This window comes from Phyllostomus discolor, chromosome 1 (genome assembly GCF_004126475.2).
Source record: "Phyllostomus discolor isolate MPI-MPIP mPhyDis1 chromosome 1, mPhyDis1.pri.v3, whole genome shotgun sequence".
Classification (NCBI taxonomy): Eukaryota; Metazoa; Chordata; class Mammalia; order Chiroptera; family Phyllostomidae; genus Phyllostomus; species Phyllostomus discolor.
The window spans coordinates 217882594-217899862 of record NC_040903.2 but is presented as its reverse complement, the minus strand read 5'-3'; positions in this window follow the sequence as shown (position 1 = coordinate 217899862).

Genomic DNA, 17269 nt, shown 5'->3' with positions numbered 1-17269 from the left:
CCCTGGGGCCTTACACTACCGAGGGGCAATCTGGAAAACGCCTGGCCAGTGGGTGCAGGTGGCCGTGTGGGCAGACGGCACCCCCACACAGGTGCGGAGACACCCCAGAGCTCTGCGGGGTGGGAGGGCAATCGGTGACGTCCGCTCAGCTCCTGTCAACAGGACGCAACAACACAGCACAGATCAACACAGCACAGCACAACGTTGACACAACCCAGCAAGCTCGATGTAACACAACACAACACAACACGAACCTCCTTTCTCAGCAGGTGAAGAGCTTCCAGCCACCCCCTCTTCCTCCTGGGTCCCAAGTCACCTAAAGCCACCCCAAGAGACCCCGAGTTCCTGACCTTTGGGCCCCGTCCAGGGGGGAGGACCCCTGTGCAGGCAGCCCCCAGAGTGGAAGCAGGCAGCCCTGGTCACTATCCGCACAGAAGCAAGGGCCCACGCAGGAGCCTGTGGCCCGGGGCTGGGCAGGGGCCACAATGGCCCTTCAATGCCCTCAGATTCCACAACACGAGGAAGGGCCGGAGCCCCACAGTTCGAGCCCCCATAGGCGAGGCTGGGGGGGCAAATGTGGGGGGAGCGTGTGCGTCTGTGTCACCCTAAACACTGCATGGACCCCCATGTCCCGGACCCTGTGAGTCTCTCTCAGGCAGCGCCTCCAGCCAGCGCCAGGGCCGCCGCACCTGCAAGACCATCCACGAGGTGCTGGGCTCCCCACAGCCCGGGGAGCTCCCCGGGGGCCCTGCTGGGCTGCCTCCTTCCCATCCTGCAGGTGAGGTAGACAAGGCCAAGAGTGGTGGCTGGGGGTCCAGGTCCCCTGCCGCCCAGCCAGGGGCACCCCTCCTCATCCCAGGGGCTCGGTGAACCTGGCCACTCCCTCCAGGGCTTCTGGGATCTTCTGCTACGAAGGAAGGGGGTGGGGGCTCCCTAGAGAAGTGGGACGCGCCCCTGCGTCTGTCCTTCAGTGCCCAGGGCCTGCGTGCCCCGGCATGCTCCCAGACAGGCCCTTGGGCAGGCGTGGGCCTGCTCACTGCCAATCAGGTCACTGGGAATTAGGTCAGCGGCTGGGGCCACATCCAGGCAGGCTCCTTGCACCGCAGGGGGACAGGGAGGGAGGTGTCTGTCCTGAGGGACACTCAGATGGTCGGGGCTTGGGAACTGCTGGGAGAGGCCTTTGGGGCAGGAAGCCCCCTCCAGGCTGGACCGGGCCTCCGGGGGCTCAGGGTCGCAGGAGTGGGGCCCCTTTGCAGCTTCCCTGCCTGCCCAGCTCTGCTCCCTGTGGGGACAGGAGCTCATTCCCCGGGACAGACAGCTGCCCTCTGTCCCCCTCCCGGGACCCACGTTGTCCCTGGACTCAGGCCAGCGCCGGCCCTGCCACCCCGGCAGCATCCAGAGCGCCCCCAGAGCACCTCCTGGAGCCTCAGTCAGCCCCCATTTCCTTGCGGTGCCTTTTCTAAGGGTCCCCAGGTTCTGGTGGAAACGCTTCTATTTCAGTTCCCAAACTCGCCTGGAAGGGCCCGCTCGGGGCCCGCTGTACACAGAATCAGCACAGCCACTGGGGTGTCCCTGGGGTGAGCCCCGCAGCACTGGGGGAGGAGCTCCAAGCTGAGGACCAGTGTGCAGGGTCCGGTCTGGTCAAATGGACCTTGGAGGCAGGTGCTCTGCCAGGTGCACCTGGGGAAACAGGTGTCCACGACCCCACACGGAGGAACCAACGGCTCGGACAGGCCTGGATTCCAGCGGGGCCCCTCCTACCTTTGCAGGGGTGCAGCCCACGGTCCTCTCAGACCCAGCGGCTTGCCCCCAGGCTGGGGACCAGCGAGAGCACGGGGCTGGCAAGCCTCCAGCCAGGCCCTTCAGCCAGGGGGTGGGGGCAGGGCGCGGGCCGAGCCCAGGACCCGGTGCCGGACTGGGCGCCGGCAGGTGCAGGGCCACCCGCCCCTTCCCTTTGGGGGCGAGGCGCGCCCTCTGGTGGCGCAAGGCGGCATCAGGCTCCTTTGTCTTGGCTGACCGGTGGACCCTAACCAGGGCGGAGGTAGCCAGAAGTGTCTCCCAACTCCCGGCGCCCAGGAACACCTCCCAGGGCTGGGCGGGCGCACGCAGTTCTGGGGGAATGAACTTCAGCACCTCGACTTCCACAGCAGCGGGTGATGCAGGGGCATCGGCCGCGCGCCCTGCGCCAGGAGCATTACTCGCCGGCCCTGGGCACGTGGTGAGGTGGCCGGGCGCAACGCCGTTTTCGCTGCTGTGCCTGTGTGATTTTTGGAGCTGCGGTGACAAAAGTCCTTTTGTCCCCACGAGCTCACTGAGGTTGTCACAGGTGTGCACAGGTAACCAGGTTCTTAGTAATGGAGGACAAAGAACTGAACCGAACACACAGAGTTTATAGCATAAAGAAAGAGGGGAGATTTATTAAGTGATAGTACACTCCACAGGACACGGTAGTGGGCCAGCTCTGAGCAGAGAAAAGGGCCATGTGGCTGGGGGATTCTATTCTTACTAGGGCAGAAGCCCCCTTGCTAGTCTTTGGCGGGCTTTTCCTGCGCAGGTACAAGGAGTTGGACTTCAAAGCTCCTGCGCATGTGTGGTTTCCCAGGATTTTCTTGACTGGCTACTGGAGAAGGGAGTCCCACGATGTTATTTCATTATAATGATATTATAGTGAATCAGGGGTAGCGCGCAGGCGCATTCTATGATTCAGAGTTATCCCAGAAAACAGGAACAACCCGTCTTAGGGGGTCTTTGTCATGTATAGGTGTTTTCTACCTCAGCCCTGCGGGGCCTCTGGAGCTTCCTTCCTGACTATCTCCTGCCTCAAGGTGAACCCGGCTGCTTAGTGCTGACATCTTCAAAGCCCCCAAAGGGGGAGTCAGGGAGACGCTGAACACTGGGTCTCTAACAGTTAGTAATATTCACGTGGACACAGGAGTTAAGCGGCAAAAAGCCCCACGCCTTCCAGGGAGAGGCGCATTTCCAATGAAAATGTACTTTCCTAACAACTTTTAAAAATCAAAATGTATTATATAAGTTATATCTAAGTCTGTGGCTGTGACTGAAAGCTAATAATTTTTAAAATAATTGAATCCAGCAAAATATTTGAAGATAATTAAGATCATCTCCTGCAGTAAGGAGTAAAACGTGACATTGTAGTTCACACACACATTTTCATTGAGGAAAGATGGTGGGTGGCCAATGGAAGTCTTTCAAGCACAAAATCTGTCGCATGAGAATGAACGTTTGTGGGCACAGCAGAAGGGGAGTGCGGGTGAAAGAGGAAAACGTACCCCAGTTAAAGAATTCTCCTCTACAAATGGGTGGTGGTGAGTGTTACATCGCTCTGATACTTAGGCTTTGGTGGATATATTTAAAAACTAACCCCACACCTATTATGAAAATTAACTACTGGTATCGTGTACAAACAATATAAATGAAGCCCCCTAGAAGTGGAGCCGGACCTGCCACCCTGGGGAGCTGCCCGGGCGCCTTCTGCCTGCAGCCTTTGGACTGTTGAAGGCCGGTGACCTTGGGTCAGGGCCTGGGGACACCGTGTGTCTCAAACGCCGGTTGCGAAAGTTGCAAAGGGAGCAGGGCTGTGCTGACTGTGGAAAACATTCTTCGGAATAAACATCATGTCGGTGTGACCTTATCTGCGCCAGCGGCCATGCCTGCCTTCTGCGATGCCATTGTCCCCTCCCTTCCTCACGAGACGCCCCTGGTTTGGCCTTCTGCTTGAACACTCTTTGGGCTTCTGCCTGAACCAGTGCTTCCAGAACGTTCTTACTGATCTCAAGTAAATGCCTGTCCTTCATTTTCAGGCTGACGCAGCAAAAACACGGGTGCGTCTCAAAGACGTTCCCCTGAGTGAAAGACATCTTCACACAGAGGGCGGTCTTGTAGAAGTGCTGCCATGTGGAGTTGTAGAACCGGTCAAGCCGGCCCACGGAGGCAAAGATCCCGTCAGGGTGCCCTGGGGCGGGAGGGTGGGGACAGGGACCCGCTGGGAGGGGCTGCTCCAGGGGAGGGGGTGTAAATCTTCGTGGGGGTGGCTCACGCAGAACGCGTCCGCGGGGCACCTGGATAACACCGCCTCCCGACCGCCACGTCCCCAGCCCCTGGCAGCCACTGGCCGGCTCCGTGCCGGTCTGCAGGACTTCCGTGGGGTGGGACCCACCGCCCAGCAGGCGGTTCTCTGGTAGTGGCGTCCGGCTCCGCGCCGTGGTTTCGGGGTTGGACCACGCGGCGCGAGTCAGAGCTTTGCTGCCTTTCGAGGCCGGGTGACGCCTTCTCTTCCTAAGAGACAGCGGCCTTGCAAGCAAACGTCGGAGCTCGTTAACGGCCGGTCTGCGGAGGAGCTGGAGGGGCTGGGCCCGCGTCTGCAGTTCCTCGGAGCGGAGCCAGAAAACGAGGCGCCCGAGGGCTGGAGTGGGGGTGGAGAGGGGGCGGGGCAGGGGCAGCGCAGGCGCCGCGGGCCCGCGAGCGGCTCTTTCCGCGTGGCTGTGAGCTCGGGAGGTCTGCTGGGCGGCGAGGAGAAACGCGCCTGCACAGCCCGCTGGAGCGGCCCTGCCGCCGGCCCCCTCTCCGCTCTCTCCGGGTCTAGAAGTAGTAACACGTGGGCCTGCAAAAACCCAGAGCACCGCGCACCACGTGCGTCAGTCAGACGTCACTCGAAGGGGCGGGGCCACGGGGAGGGGGGGTCCACGGAGGGAGGGGCCAGGGCCCGGCTGCGGCCTCGCGGGTTTTCTGCGCGCAGCGCCGCGTCTTTAAGGCAGGCTCAGCCTCGCCCCTCCCTCCCTCCCGTCGGAGCGGCTCGCGGCCGCCGGGTGTCCTCGGAGAGCAGCCTCGGCTGCGTTGGCTTGCAACGCCCTCATCGTCGAGCTTGTCAGGAGAGTCTCTGATGGGACGCTTCGCTTCCTCCTTAAGTCGGAGGGATGCGTGTGGCCCCGTGTTACCCCGCGACCGTCTGTGCCCTTCGGGTTCGAAGGACTTGATCCTGTTTAAGCTTCGGAACCCTGCGTTGTGCGGGTGACGACAGTGTGGCCCTCCAGGTGAGGAGGCAGAAGCAGCCAGCCCGTGGGTGGCAGGGCCGGTCGGATGTGCGCTGCTGGGCGATGCCGAAGCCCAGAAGAGCTGTAAAACGCATCCAGTCGGGCCCCGGCTGGGTGGCTCCGTGGACTGAGCGCCGGCCTGCAGACTGTCTCTGGTTCAGTCCCGGGTCGGGGCGCACAGGCCTGGGTTGCGGGCCGGGTCCCCGGCAGGGGGCGCGCGAGAGGCAGCCACGCATCCAGGTTTCTCTCCCTCTTTCTCCCTCCCTTCCCCTCTCTGAAAATAAATAAATAAATATTTTTTTAAAGCACTCTGTTGTGAGAGCGGGTTTGTAGCGTGTGTTTGGGGGACACTGCCGCCCACTACTTCCCCTCTGAGGGACCCACGGAGATGTTGGGGGCTCCCCAAGGCTCCTGTTTTGTTTGGTGGCGTTTGAAAGGGGCGCACCTTCCTCCTTTGTTGCACGCGAAGTCCTGCCTGCCTGCCTATTAATTCATGGGGGTCGATCGTCGTCTTTGTACTTTCTCCCCTCCACTCCTTTTGATCTGGCGGTGGCTGCAGGGGGCGTGCCGGTCTCCCGCCGTGGCCGTCATTCAGGCAGATCCTCCCTGGGTTTCTAGCAGCTTCTCTCCGTGTGTCCCGGAGCAGAAGGTTAATGACTGCGACGCCGCCTCGGGGGCGGTGCCCGGTGTCCGCCAGCCCCGCATCGGTGTCTACGTGCGCCGGCCCCCTGGAGGAGCTCAGGGAACAAAGCCGATCGCGCAGCCTCGTGTGCCCCCCGAGAAGGTCTGAAGACCCGGAAGCAGGAAAGCGCAGAGGCGCCTGGGCGGAGCCGGGGGTCCTCTCACTCCCGGACCTGCTGTCCCCGGCCCCGCCCCGGAGCAGAGGGCGTTGCGGGGCGGGGGGCAGGGGGGCTGCAATCTCTTGAATGACCAGCCGGAGTTCTTCCGCCAGTTCCCAAACCCCTCGGGGGCTGGGACTTTTGACTGGGGTCTCCAGGGAGCGCTGCTGCCAGTCCAGGCTGCCTGTGTCGCCGGGGAGGCCTCCCGCGGGGCTGGGGACGTCCCCTGGGACGGGCCACTGAGGGCCGTGTCCTGTGAGTCGCACACATGGTTTCCCAGCAGCGGCCCTGACGCTGGGGTGGGGGAGCAGTCAGCCACAGCTGTGATGAGCAGCTCTGCCTCCTCCTCGCTCAGCGAGGTCACAGGTGCAGGGATGAGATGCCAAGAACCCAGGTTGACCTCAAGTAATGGTTAACTTTTTAAAAATATTTTATCTATTTATTTTTAGAGAGGGGGGAAGGGAGGGAGAAAGACAAGAAGCGAAACACCAATGTGTGGTTGCCTCTTGCATGCCCCCTGCTGGGGACCTGGCCTGCAACCCAGGCATGCGCCCTGACTGGGAATCGAACCAGCGACCCTTTGGCTGGCGGACTGGCACTCGATCCACTGAGCCACACCAGCTGGGGGGTGATGGTTAATTCCGTGCGTGAACTTCAATGGGCCGTGGGTGTTTGGGTAAACATCATCCTCGGGTGTCTGTGGGGACGTTTCTCAATGACAGGAATGTCTATGGTAAGTTGGTGGACTGAGTACAGCCAACTGCCCGCCACACTGCGGGTGGGCCTTCCCCAAGCAGCCGAAGACCCAAGCACAGAAAAGAGTGGGTCAGGCGGACGCTGCCTTTGACCTGAGACACCGAATCTGCTACTGCATTCGAGCTCACACTGGCAGCGCTCCTGGTTCCCAGGGATCGAACGCCATTGGCTTCCTGGTTCTCCCGTGTGTCCACCGCACACGGTGGGCCTCATCCTTCAGAATCGCAGCAGCCAATCACAATTGCATGTGTGCGGGGTTGTGTGTGCAGGGAGGTTCGAGTGTGTGGGTGGTTCGTGTGTGCACCGCGGCTCAGCTAGAGGGCCACGGGGCTCACTGTCTCCTCAGGGGCCGACAGGGCGGATCGGCCCTTCATCTAAACAGAATGCGGTTTTTATTCCATTCAATACATTTGCCTTAAAGCCTCCTTTGTCTTTACTAATATTGCCACCAGTTCTGCCTTCTTTCTTCTGATTCACCTGTTGTACCTTTCTCCATCCTCACACACCAACCTGTGAACCACCCAGCCGAGCTGTAGGAACCCTCCTTGAGAGCCCCTTGCCCTTCCTGGAAAGGCCGGCCACACGGACGTTTATCGGGGGGTCAGTACGTGGGGCCTGTTCTGGGGCCGTGGTTCCGCGACCTCTCCTTAGAGGCACTCCTCCAGCGAGTGTCCAGCAGGTGCCATCTGGCCCCGTGCCCGACTTGCAGGTGAAGCTTGTTGCTCCCAGGCTCCTGGACGGAAGGGGCTCCCCATGGTCACAGACAGCTCATGGCAGAGCCGGGCGGGCGCCAGGCCCGTGTGCCGCGAAGCCCATGCTCTCGGTCACCGCGCTGGCCGGGTGGTGTCCCCCCTTTCTTCCCACTTTTGATCTTGTCTTCTTTCTCGAATTTACTTTTTTGTGCTGCTGGTGTTGGGATGATCTTCCTCTTCCAGAGAGGGCATACGAGGAGTCTGGTTTATTCGTCTTGCATAGTTTCAATGGACTGTGTTGTGGTGACACTGGCCCAGCAAACCACACCGGTTCCAGGCGTACAGTTCTATGATGACTCGTCTGCATGTTGTATCGAGTGCTCATGCAGTCCCAAAGCGAAGCCCCCTCCCACCACCCTTTGTCCCCCCTTTGCCCTCTTCCCCTCCCCTCCCTCCAGCAATCGGCACGCTGTCCTCTGTGTCCGTCTGTCTCCTCCTCCGCCTTCATCCCTTCACCTTTTTCATCCAGCCCCTCCACCGCCCTCCCCTCTGACGGCCGGGTCTGCTCTCTGTGTCTGTGAGTCTGTTTCCGTTTTGTTTGCTGCTTTACTTTGTGCATTAGGTTCCACACGTGAGTGAAGTCACACGGTCCTTGCGTTTCTCCCACCGGCTTACCTGACTCAGCATAATACTCCCCGTCCCTCCGTGCTGCCGCAAAGGGTGAGACCTCCTTCCTTGTCACAGCTGCGTCATGTCCCACTGTGTGAACGTGCACAGATTCTCCTGACGGTCACCTGGGCTGCGTCCATGCCTTGTCTGTTGTGAACAGCACTGCGATTAACGTAGGGGAGTTTATATCTTTCCAATCAGTGTTACTGTTTCCTCGTGTAGACTCCCAGCGGGGGTCCCTGGGTCACTAGCCAGCTGCGTCTGTAACTTGATGAGGACCCTCCATCCTGCTCCCCACCAGTCTGCACGCCCACCCTCGGCGCACGGGGGTTGGGTCTCTGAACACCAGCCAGCGTTGCTTCTCCCTCCTGCCCAAGTGGGGGCCAGGCAGAACCCTCCAAGATCCCAGTTTTCCTTCGGAAGGCGGTGCTCCAGGCCGCCAGCTCTCAGGCGGCAGATGGGGTGTCGTGCCCACGGCTGCCTGTCCCTTAAAAGTGGTCAAAATTCCTGCCTGGGTCACTATGACCAGTCCCTCAGCTGGCCAAGCAAGACCTCAAGTCTTTGCTCAGGTCAGGGAAACTGTCTTCATTTTCTTTAATTAAAATTTTTAAGCTTTATTTTATTTTGAATAAAAATTACATATGTTTAAGGTGTGCATATACAGCATGCTAACTGACAGGCCCACCCCCTCACAGAGCTGCGGGTCAGCGCAGCTGACGTCCCCCTGAGCACTTCCGGAATCGACACCGCGTCACTCACTGCGGTCACTGTGCTGTCCACCTCTAGACTCACCCACCCTGCAGGGACGGTTTCTTTCAAGATGTCTTCTCCATTCCCCCCAGCTGGGGGCTCAGCAGAGCTCAGCAGATTGAGTGAGAGCTGCGAACCAAAGGGTCGCTGGTTCAATTCCCAGTCAGGGCACATACCTGGGTTGGGGGCCAGGCCCCCAGTAGGGGGCACCTGAGAGGCAACCACACATTGATGCCTCTCTCTCTTTTTCTCTAAAAATAAATAACTAAAATCTTTAAATAAATCAATATATATATTTAAAGATATGTGTGTGTGTGTGTGTGTGTGTGTGTCTTCCCCATTTCTTCTTGTCTTCCCATGATGTCCTTCCAGGGCACCTACTCTGTGGCTCCCAAACCTTATGTCTCCTTATCTTCTCTTCCCCTTTCTAGGAAGGTTTGTTTAGCTGCAAGTAAGCAGCCCCAAGTGTAAGCCACACGGACACTCGCCATTTCACCATGAGGACACCTCCCACATATTTATCCAGAAGCTGAAGGACGGTGGTCCCAGGGTGGGTCCAGAGGCTCAGTTGAATCTGCTGGGTCCTCCTTCTGCTCTGACATTCTGTGTGTGTGGACTTGTTGCCTCTTTGTCACAACTTGGCTGCCAGAGCGCCAGCCCTCAGGTCCACAAACACTAGTTTAAAGGAAGGAAGCAGGGAGGTGACTGTGGTGCAAGGAAGTCCTCATGCACTTTTTTTTTTTTTTTTAACGAGAGGGGGAAGATCTCATCCGGAAGTCCCTCGGGTCTTCCGTGCGTCCTGTGGAAACCCTCACTCCATGGGAGACTGTGGACCCTCACGCCGACTGTCCCGGCTCTAGCGTGGAAGATGGGCGACGGAGGGAAGAACTGATGACCGCAGCTAACAGCCTCTGACTTCACAGCTCGGCCCTGGGGAGACTTCAGCGCCGCTCTCCCCCAGTGACACATTCCCGTTCCAGCCACGTCTGTCTGCTCCTCGCTCTCCCTGCCGGCCACACCCCAGATCTCCGGGGACTCCCCGGGGACTCTCCGGGGCTCCTTGCCCCCTCCCACAGCAGCCAGCCTCTGTTCTTGGGAGTGTAGGAGTCGTTTTGAACTTTCTCTGTTTCCTGCCTTGTCTCCTTGTCCTCACGAGATGGTCTGTTTGGAATCTTGGCGCCTGCCTTTCGTTTGTTACTTTTCTCAGTTACACATGTTTATATCTGTCGGTAAAGCGACTAGACCGACCAGAATTTGTTGCCAACAGTACAACCAGCACGTCATGAGTGTGGCTGCCAGGTGGGGTCTTCTGTTTCCCAGGGCCGTGACCTTGCCCTTGGCTGCAGCACGGCCCACACTTTGGATGCATTGGCTGTCCGGGCACCATGTGCACAGCTCGGGGCCTTTGGACATGACCTGAACGTGACCCCGCCCACCTGTGCTGTGGCCCACGGCCCACCTGCTGCTTCTGTTCATCCTCTGCAGCCCGAACACCCGGGTTCCGCCAGACCCAGCTCTCGATCGTGGTCGGGAGGACGGAGCACTCGGGCCTTGCCCGGGGCCTTGGAAGCCCCGTGGGAGGAAGTGCCTCATCCCTAAAATCGCAGCAGATGCGACCGGGGTGACGGGAAGGGGACGACTGCTCCGGGCCGGGCCCAGCAGGCCAGGGAAGAGCTGGTTCTGAGGAGCTGCCGGAGGGCTGGAGGGTCTGCAGGGCCAGGCCAGGCGGGCAGGTGGGCCTTGTCCTCTCTCAGGGGCACAGATGGGTATCAGGGAGAGCCCAGCCCTCCGGCCGCCCAGGTAGCACAGGGAGTGGGTGTGGGACCCCAGGGGACGGGATATGGTGGCACGGCCCAGGGACGTGTCTGTGGGGCCAGGCAGGGGCATGGACACAGGTCTGCCCAGAGGGTGCTGGCCCGGCGCCGGCACCCTGGGGAGCTGGCTCCTCTCGGCCTCCGGCCCCAGCCTGGGACCCAGGGCCGTGTAGGGGTCTCTGGGGCCACCAGCTCAGAATGCTTGGAGGGCTGTGTCCTTTGCCTCCTTCTCCTTCTGGGGTTTGAGGGGGCCCGGGGGCAGTGGGGGCAGGTAGCTGGACAGGGTGGGCACACGGCCCAGGGGACCCTGCCAGCCAGGTTGGGGAGGGGCGCTGGGGGCTCTGTCCTGCACCCCCATGGACACCCACAGACCCGTATGCACTGCGGGTGAGTAGGGACCCTGCCCTCCTGAGAGCTGCTGTGGTGGGGGGGGCGGGGTTTGCATCCCATACCCCCGCACAGGAGGCAGGGTAAGGGGGAGGAGGGTCAGCCCAGAGGCTTGCCTGGGGGGGTAGGTGAGGCAGGGTGGAGGCTACCTCAGTGGACCAAGATGGGGGGATCAGGAGGGGCAGAGCTTGTAGGCTCTACACCCCCACTCCTGCAGGACAGATTGGGGGGGGCAACCGGAGTGGGATCCCCACCCAGGGTTGGGGAGGGATGGTCGGGCAGGGGCGCTGTCTCGGGTCATGCGGTTAGTGCGAGGTCGTGGGGGTGTGCAGCCCGCTGCCCCTGGGTCAGCCCTGGTTGGTGTGCGGGTCGGCCCTCGCCCCCCCCCCCCCCACGGGCACCACCCCCTGATCTCAGACTGCGTCCTGGGCGAGGCCGTGCCAGCACTGGCCACGCGGGGGCGCGCGAGTTCCATCATGGACGGTCCGTGCGGGCGGCTGCGGGCTGGCGCGAGTCCCAGTTGGAAAACTGGGTCCTGTCTGGGCGCCCCAACTGCCCGGCTGAGCCGGGGCTGGGCGGGTCGGTGTTCCTCAGCCAGGGGGTCAAAAGGAGCAAGGCCAGCCCGAGGGTGGAGGCCGGGAGGGAGGGCCTCCTGCGGGAGGCGAAGTCTCAGGCAACAGCCGGTGCGGAGCTCCCTCGGGAGACCGGCCGTGGGTAGCCGCGCGCGCTCAGAGCTCAGTCCGGTGCGGAGAGATGGCCGTTCCCCGGGAGCCTCGCGGAGCCCAGAAGCCGTTCCTCCCCCAGGAGCCCGGACCGGGGCAGATCCCGCCCCCTCCCGGGCTGGAGGTGAATAATGGATGCTGCCCACGCGGAGGCATCAACACGGGCTTTGGTGGGGGGCCCGTCCTTGTGAATATTTATTAAACCCGCGCCCCGGCCTTCAGGAGCCTCATGAATATTAATTCCCAGTTAAACATTTATATGAAGAAGATTGCTTCTCCTCACCCTCCAGGACCTGTTTGAAGCTGGGGCTGGTGGGGGCGGTGGGGGAGGGGCGACTCTGTCTCTGGGGAGGGGCTGGGGCTGGAAGCAGCCACCTCGGCGTCCTGGGCCCCAGCCAGTGGCCTGTGCCTGCCCGCCGTGCCCAGGTCCCACAGAGTAGCCCCTGCTGTCCTGTCATGACACCCACGAAGTCCCCAAGGTCCCTGCAGATTTCCTGCAGCTGGCAGAGGGGGTGGGGGTGGGTGGCTGAGAGCCCCAGCAGGCTGCCTGCTCAGGCCCAGGGCCAGCAGCTCCCTGCAGACCCCAGGAGACAGCAGCAGGGGCTCTGCCCTCCAGCCACCCTCCACGAGTTCCCGTGTGGGTTTGGGTGGCGAGGTGGGTGGGCGGAGGTGCCTGGTGGTCCCCAGTGCCCGGCTGGGTCAGCCCCGCCCACACGGCACACCTCTGCCTCCTGCTTCCTTCTCAGCAGCCGCCTGCCACCCCCCAGTCCCTGAATAGGTTCGAGCCTTCCTGCAAAGACAGGGTAGGGGTGGGCACTCTGTGTGCCTGTGGGGCGCCAAGGAGCAGTCCGAAGACTCCTTACCCTGGTGGGGTCCTGCAGCTCCTGCCTGCGACCATCTGGGGGCGAGGACCCCCCTCTGCCCTCTGCAGGGCTGAGCTGCCCAGGCACCCCAGCCACTAGCACGCAGGCTTGCTCTCAAACATGGTGAGGCCACGTGACCGCAGCCGTGACCGCGGTTGTGCACACGGTCCCCCTCGCCCCAGGCCCTCCCCAACCCTGCACGCCGCCTGCCTCCCCATCTGGGCGGGAGTGGGAGCTCGGCGGCTTGCCCTGCGTCCCTCCGAGGGCTGCCCCTCAGAGCGGCCCCATGCAGGCCGCTTCTGTCTCACCGTCTTTCCTGCGTCCGCCTTCAGTCCGTCCTGAGCCAGCTTTCCTCGTGGGGTTCCCTCCCCCTGGGTCACAAGCTGCTTCCCCCAGCACCAGTGTGTCCCCTCCCCCCTCCCCCCAGTCTGGGGCCACCCTCCGCCCGAGTCCTGCGCGTCCCCCAGCCTGGGCAGGGCGGCTGGCTCCTCCACCGGCACGACACTGGCCCATCACTCCACTCGCAGTGACCGGCGGTTCCTGGCTTGTCTCCCTGGGCGAGGGGGGGGGGGGGGGGCGGGAGCGGATGCGGGCCCTGTCTCTGCTCCCTCACCCGTCAGGCCCCCGCTCCCGCACCACAAGCTCAGGACCAGGGCCGCGTGGGCAAGTGTCCTGGAAAGCCTGCTGGAACTTGGGGTTGCATGACGCCAGCGCAGGAGCCGAGTCGGGGACCCCTGCCGGCAGTGCTGCCCTGAGTCACGCACACATGGCACCTGCCCCGGGATGCCCGCCGAGCAAGCCTGTCCGCTGTCCGCGGACTCAGCCCCCGAGAGTCTGGGGTCGGGGTCGCAGGGCCAGGCCGCTGACCCCGAGGCTCGTTTGCCGCCCTCGTTAGTTCCCGCAGGTGATGGACCCGGTCACGTTCCCCGTGTGGTCGGCGGTCACGTCGCCCCCACGTGGGGGCGCTGTTGTCCTCCTTCCCAGCCCGTTTCTGTCCTGTGAGTTTCTTGGGCGTGAGGACCGTGCTGCCGGCGGCACCAAGCATGAGCGTGCCCTGCCTCTGGTCCTGCACAGACCACGCCCGAGCCTTCTCTGGGAAGTCCCGTGACCTCGGGTCCGGGAAGCAGGTTTTGTCGCGTGACGGCGGCCGGCACACAGGCGAGGCCTCCAGAGAGGTTCACAAACTACAAACGGCCATCGCACTCTGTCCGTCCCTCCGGCGTCTCTGGGACACCTCCCGTGGGTCCTGTGCGTGTGTGAGTCCTTCCAGCGGGCCTGGAGAGTCGCAGCGCGGGGCGACCTCTCGGAGAGCCACCCGGCCCCTGGGGACTCCGCTGACCAGGCGTTGCATCATCTGTAACCACGTCTTGCCCGATGACACCGGCCACAGGCGCCTGTGACCTGCACGCCGTGCTGCGTGGTCCCCGAGCCCCCTCACTGCCACTGGCCTCGGCCCGTTGCCCACTTGTATGCAGCGCGAGGGATGCACGGGCGAACAGGTGGGCTCTCGGTCCCGACACGCCCCTGATCCCGGGAAGGGCTCCTCTGAGGCACTTTTCGGCTCATCAACGTCCTTGTTTTCCTCTCTGGCCCTGGGGGCCATGGGGCCACTGCCCTTTCCCTGGTGGGGTGCTGGTCTTGGGTGCTTGGGGCCGCTCTCCTGGCTGGGTGCCGACCCCTCCCACTTCCAGGGTGGCCGAGAGCCGGGGCTGGGCCAGCCGGGTTAATTATTCAGCTGTTTACATGGGGTAGCGGAAGGCTTTCTGTGGATTTGCATATAAAAGTCACGAAGCCCTCCTCCCCGAACACGGGCAAATCCCTGGGCTGCACGCCAGGCGGGCGGAGCGGAGAGGTCAGCGGGGAGACGGGTGGCGGTGCCTGGCGGCTGCCAGACACACACACACACACACACACACGGAAGATCCAGGCCTCCTGCTGGGCGGTCGCTCCGCTCTCGGTGGGCGCTGGTGTGTGACAGTGAGTTCGCGGAGGACGGAAGGCGGGGCTCCCAGAGGAGCCCGTGAACCACTGAACCCCACGTCCGCCCGCAGTGTCGGGAGGGTGGGGAGGGCCCGTTGGCGGGTCCCCTCGCCAGGGCATGAACGCGAACGTGGCCTGCGGTCCCCTCCCTGCGGTGCCCCGAGCACCCGGAAGGGCGCAGCCGAGGTGGGGCGGATGAGGAGCCCATGGGGGCTCCTGGGGTGGCGCCACCTGGTGGAGAGAGGCCACAGGGGCGCGTGGCGGGCCGCGGGGCTCCAGGGTCCCACGTGGGCAGCGGGGGCTCTCCCGCCGGGTGTCTGGGGAACCCACGCCTGCTTCAGGAGAGGAGGGCCAGCTGTCGCCATCTGCTCGGCAGGCCCCTCCTCAGACCTTCCCTGCCCTTCCCTGCAGCTGGGCTGCGCTTACCGGTGGGGGGCGTTGGGCGAGAAGGTGGGGAGGGCAGTGGGCGGCTGCATTCACGGGCAGCCCGGCCTGCTGGGGGGTCCAGGGGGCTGCGCAGCCTCCTCAGCAGGGACTCCCCCAGCCAGCAGGGCGCCCCAGGGGGAGCAGCCCCTGCCCAGAAGCACCGGCCGCCCGCCTACATGGTCCTGCTTGCCCCCCGGCCTCCAGCGAGGGTCTCGAGTGCCGTGGACTGGTGCCGGGGCTCCTTCCTGCTGGGCTGCCCTGGTGCGGGGTGCTCCCAGGGCAGCTGCGTGCCCTGCCCTGCTTCCCCCCGGGCAGGTGCTGGGTGGCCAGACACCACCGGGACCTTGCTGGCTGCCACCAGAGGCACTGGGGACAGCAGGGTGCAGGGTAGTGCCGTGGACTGGATGGTGTCTCTCCGGATTCCCGTGCTCACGCCCCCGTGTGGCCGTCCTTGGAGATGGAAGTCACCAAGGTTCGGTGAGGTTTTTGGGGTGCTGGCTTCAGAACCCTAACAGCAGGGCCCTGCCAGCCACTCAGAGAACCCAGCAGGCCCCCACCCAGCTGAGGTCAGCTGCCTGTGTGGGTGGGTTGCTACTGACAAGGCGGAGGGACCCAGCCGCTCACCTCCCGGGTCCCTGCGCTGCCATGTCCTGGACCCCCTGCCTGGGCTCAGAGCCGCCCCTGCTGCTGGCCTCTGCCTCCCAGCCTGCTCTGCAGGCCTCAGCCCAGGGTGGCCCGGCTGGGAACGCGGGGCCTGCAGCCACTCTGGGACAAGCCACACCAGTGACCCGGCACCAGACCTGTCCCCAGGTACAGGTGTCTCATGGGGGCCGGTTTCCCCAGTGCTGTGACCAGGCTGCCCGTAGGAAAGCAGGGCTGGGCTGGTGACTTCAGTGCTGGTGCGTGACGGTGGGTGCCCCCAGCCACGCTGATGGGGAGACGGCCGAGGCCGGGCTCCGGGGAAGGCTGTGTCCCCTGCCCAGGCAGGAGGCCACATGTAGCCAGCGGCCCCCTTGACCGTGCCCTTGCTCACTTTTTCACCTGGGTTGTTCATTTGTTCAGTTTATGTCACTTTTTCATAAAAACATTTTATTTATTTTTAGAGAGAAAGGAAGGAGAAAGAGGGGGTGCGAAACATTAATGTGTGGTTGCCTCTTATGCGCCCCCTATTGGGGACCTGGCCTGCAACCCAGGCAGGTGCCCTGACCGGGAATCGAACCAGCAACCTTCTGCTTTGCAGGATGGCACTTCAACTGACCAAGCCACCTGGCTGGGGCCACTCAGGGGCATTTTAAGTCACATTTCCTTAGTGAGTGATCTCAACACCCTTCTCCTTTCTTTAAGAGTCTGTCGAATTTATTTCCTGTAACCACTCTTCTGCTTACTTTCTTCTTTTGACTTGTTTTGAGAAAACCAATACCTATCAGAAGCACCGTGATAGCGAAAAGCGACCCCCCCACCCCCCCGGTTCCTAGCTTGTCTGCTGACTCTGTGAAGAAGCCAAAGTGTGGCTTTGACCTTGACTGCAGGGCGAGTGGTCAGGTCTTTACAGGGGACAGAGGAGACCAGAGAACGGGACCTCCACCCACACAGGGCCCTCCCCCGCCCCCCCCGCTGTTCTCCGAGGGTGTGTGGGGCAGAGGGGGCGGCCACAGGGCGCAAGGAAGAGGGTGCATGAGTGGGGGTGGGGGCTCCCTCTGCGGCAGCTCCGGAGTTGAGAGGGGGAGGTGACAAGTGTGAAGGTGCCACCTCTGCCCCCCAGAGAGTGCGGGTCCATTTGCATAAATATTGTTTGCAAAATGCAATTATCGGCTCACCCTCATGCAGGGCGGCGCTGGGGGGGGGGGCGGGGAGCAGCAATCTGCACTTTCCCAGGAACCGGTTCTTGGCCTGTGTGTGTGCAGGCGGCCGCTGGCCTTCCAGTGGCGGGGCGGGCGGCTTCCGTGTCGGCTTCCTCTCTCGGGTTCCCGGGGTTCACACTTCTCCTGGTAACAAGGACGAGCTCAGGGCAGTGGCTCGCAGACCTGCCCCCCCCCCCACTGCTCCCCACCCACGTTCCTCCTGCCTGGCTTGTTCAGACAGAGGGGCCCAGGAGCCCGGCTGGAGTGGAGCTTGGTCCGGGGCTCCTTGTCGCCCCCCAGGGGTTGTGGCAGCGAACGCAGCCGCTCACTGCAGGCATGCCCCCCATTTCCCCCGAGGGTCCCCTCCAGGATGATGGGGCGCAGGCAGCACCATGGGGCCAGCAGGGTGGGGGTGGGGGGCGGCACAAGGCAGGTGGGGCCGGAATCCTCAGGGGAACACGAGACGCCCAGGGAATCAG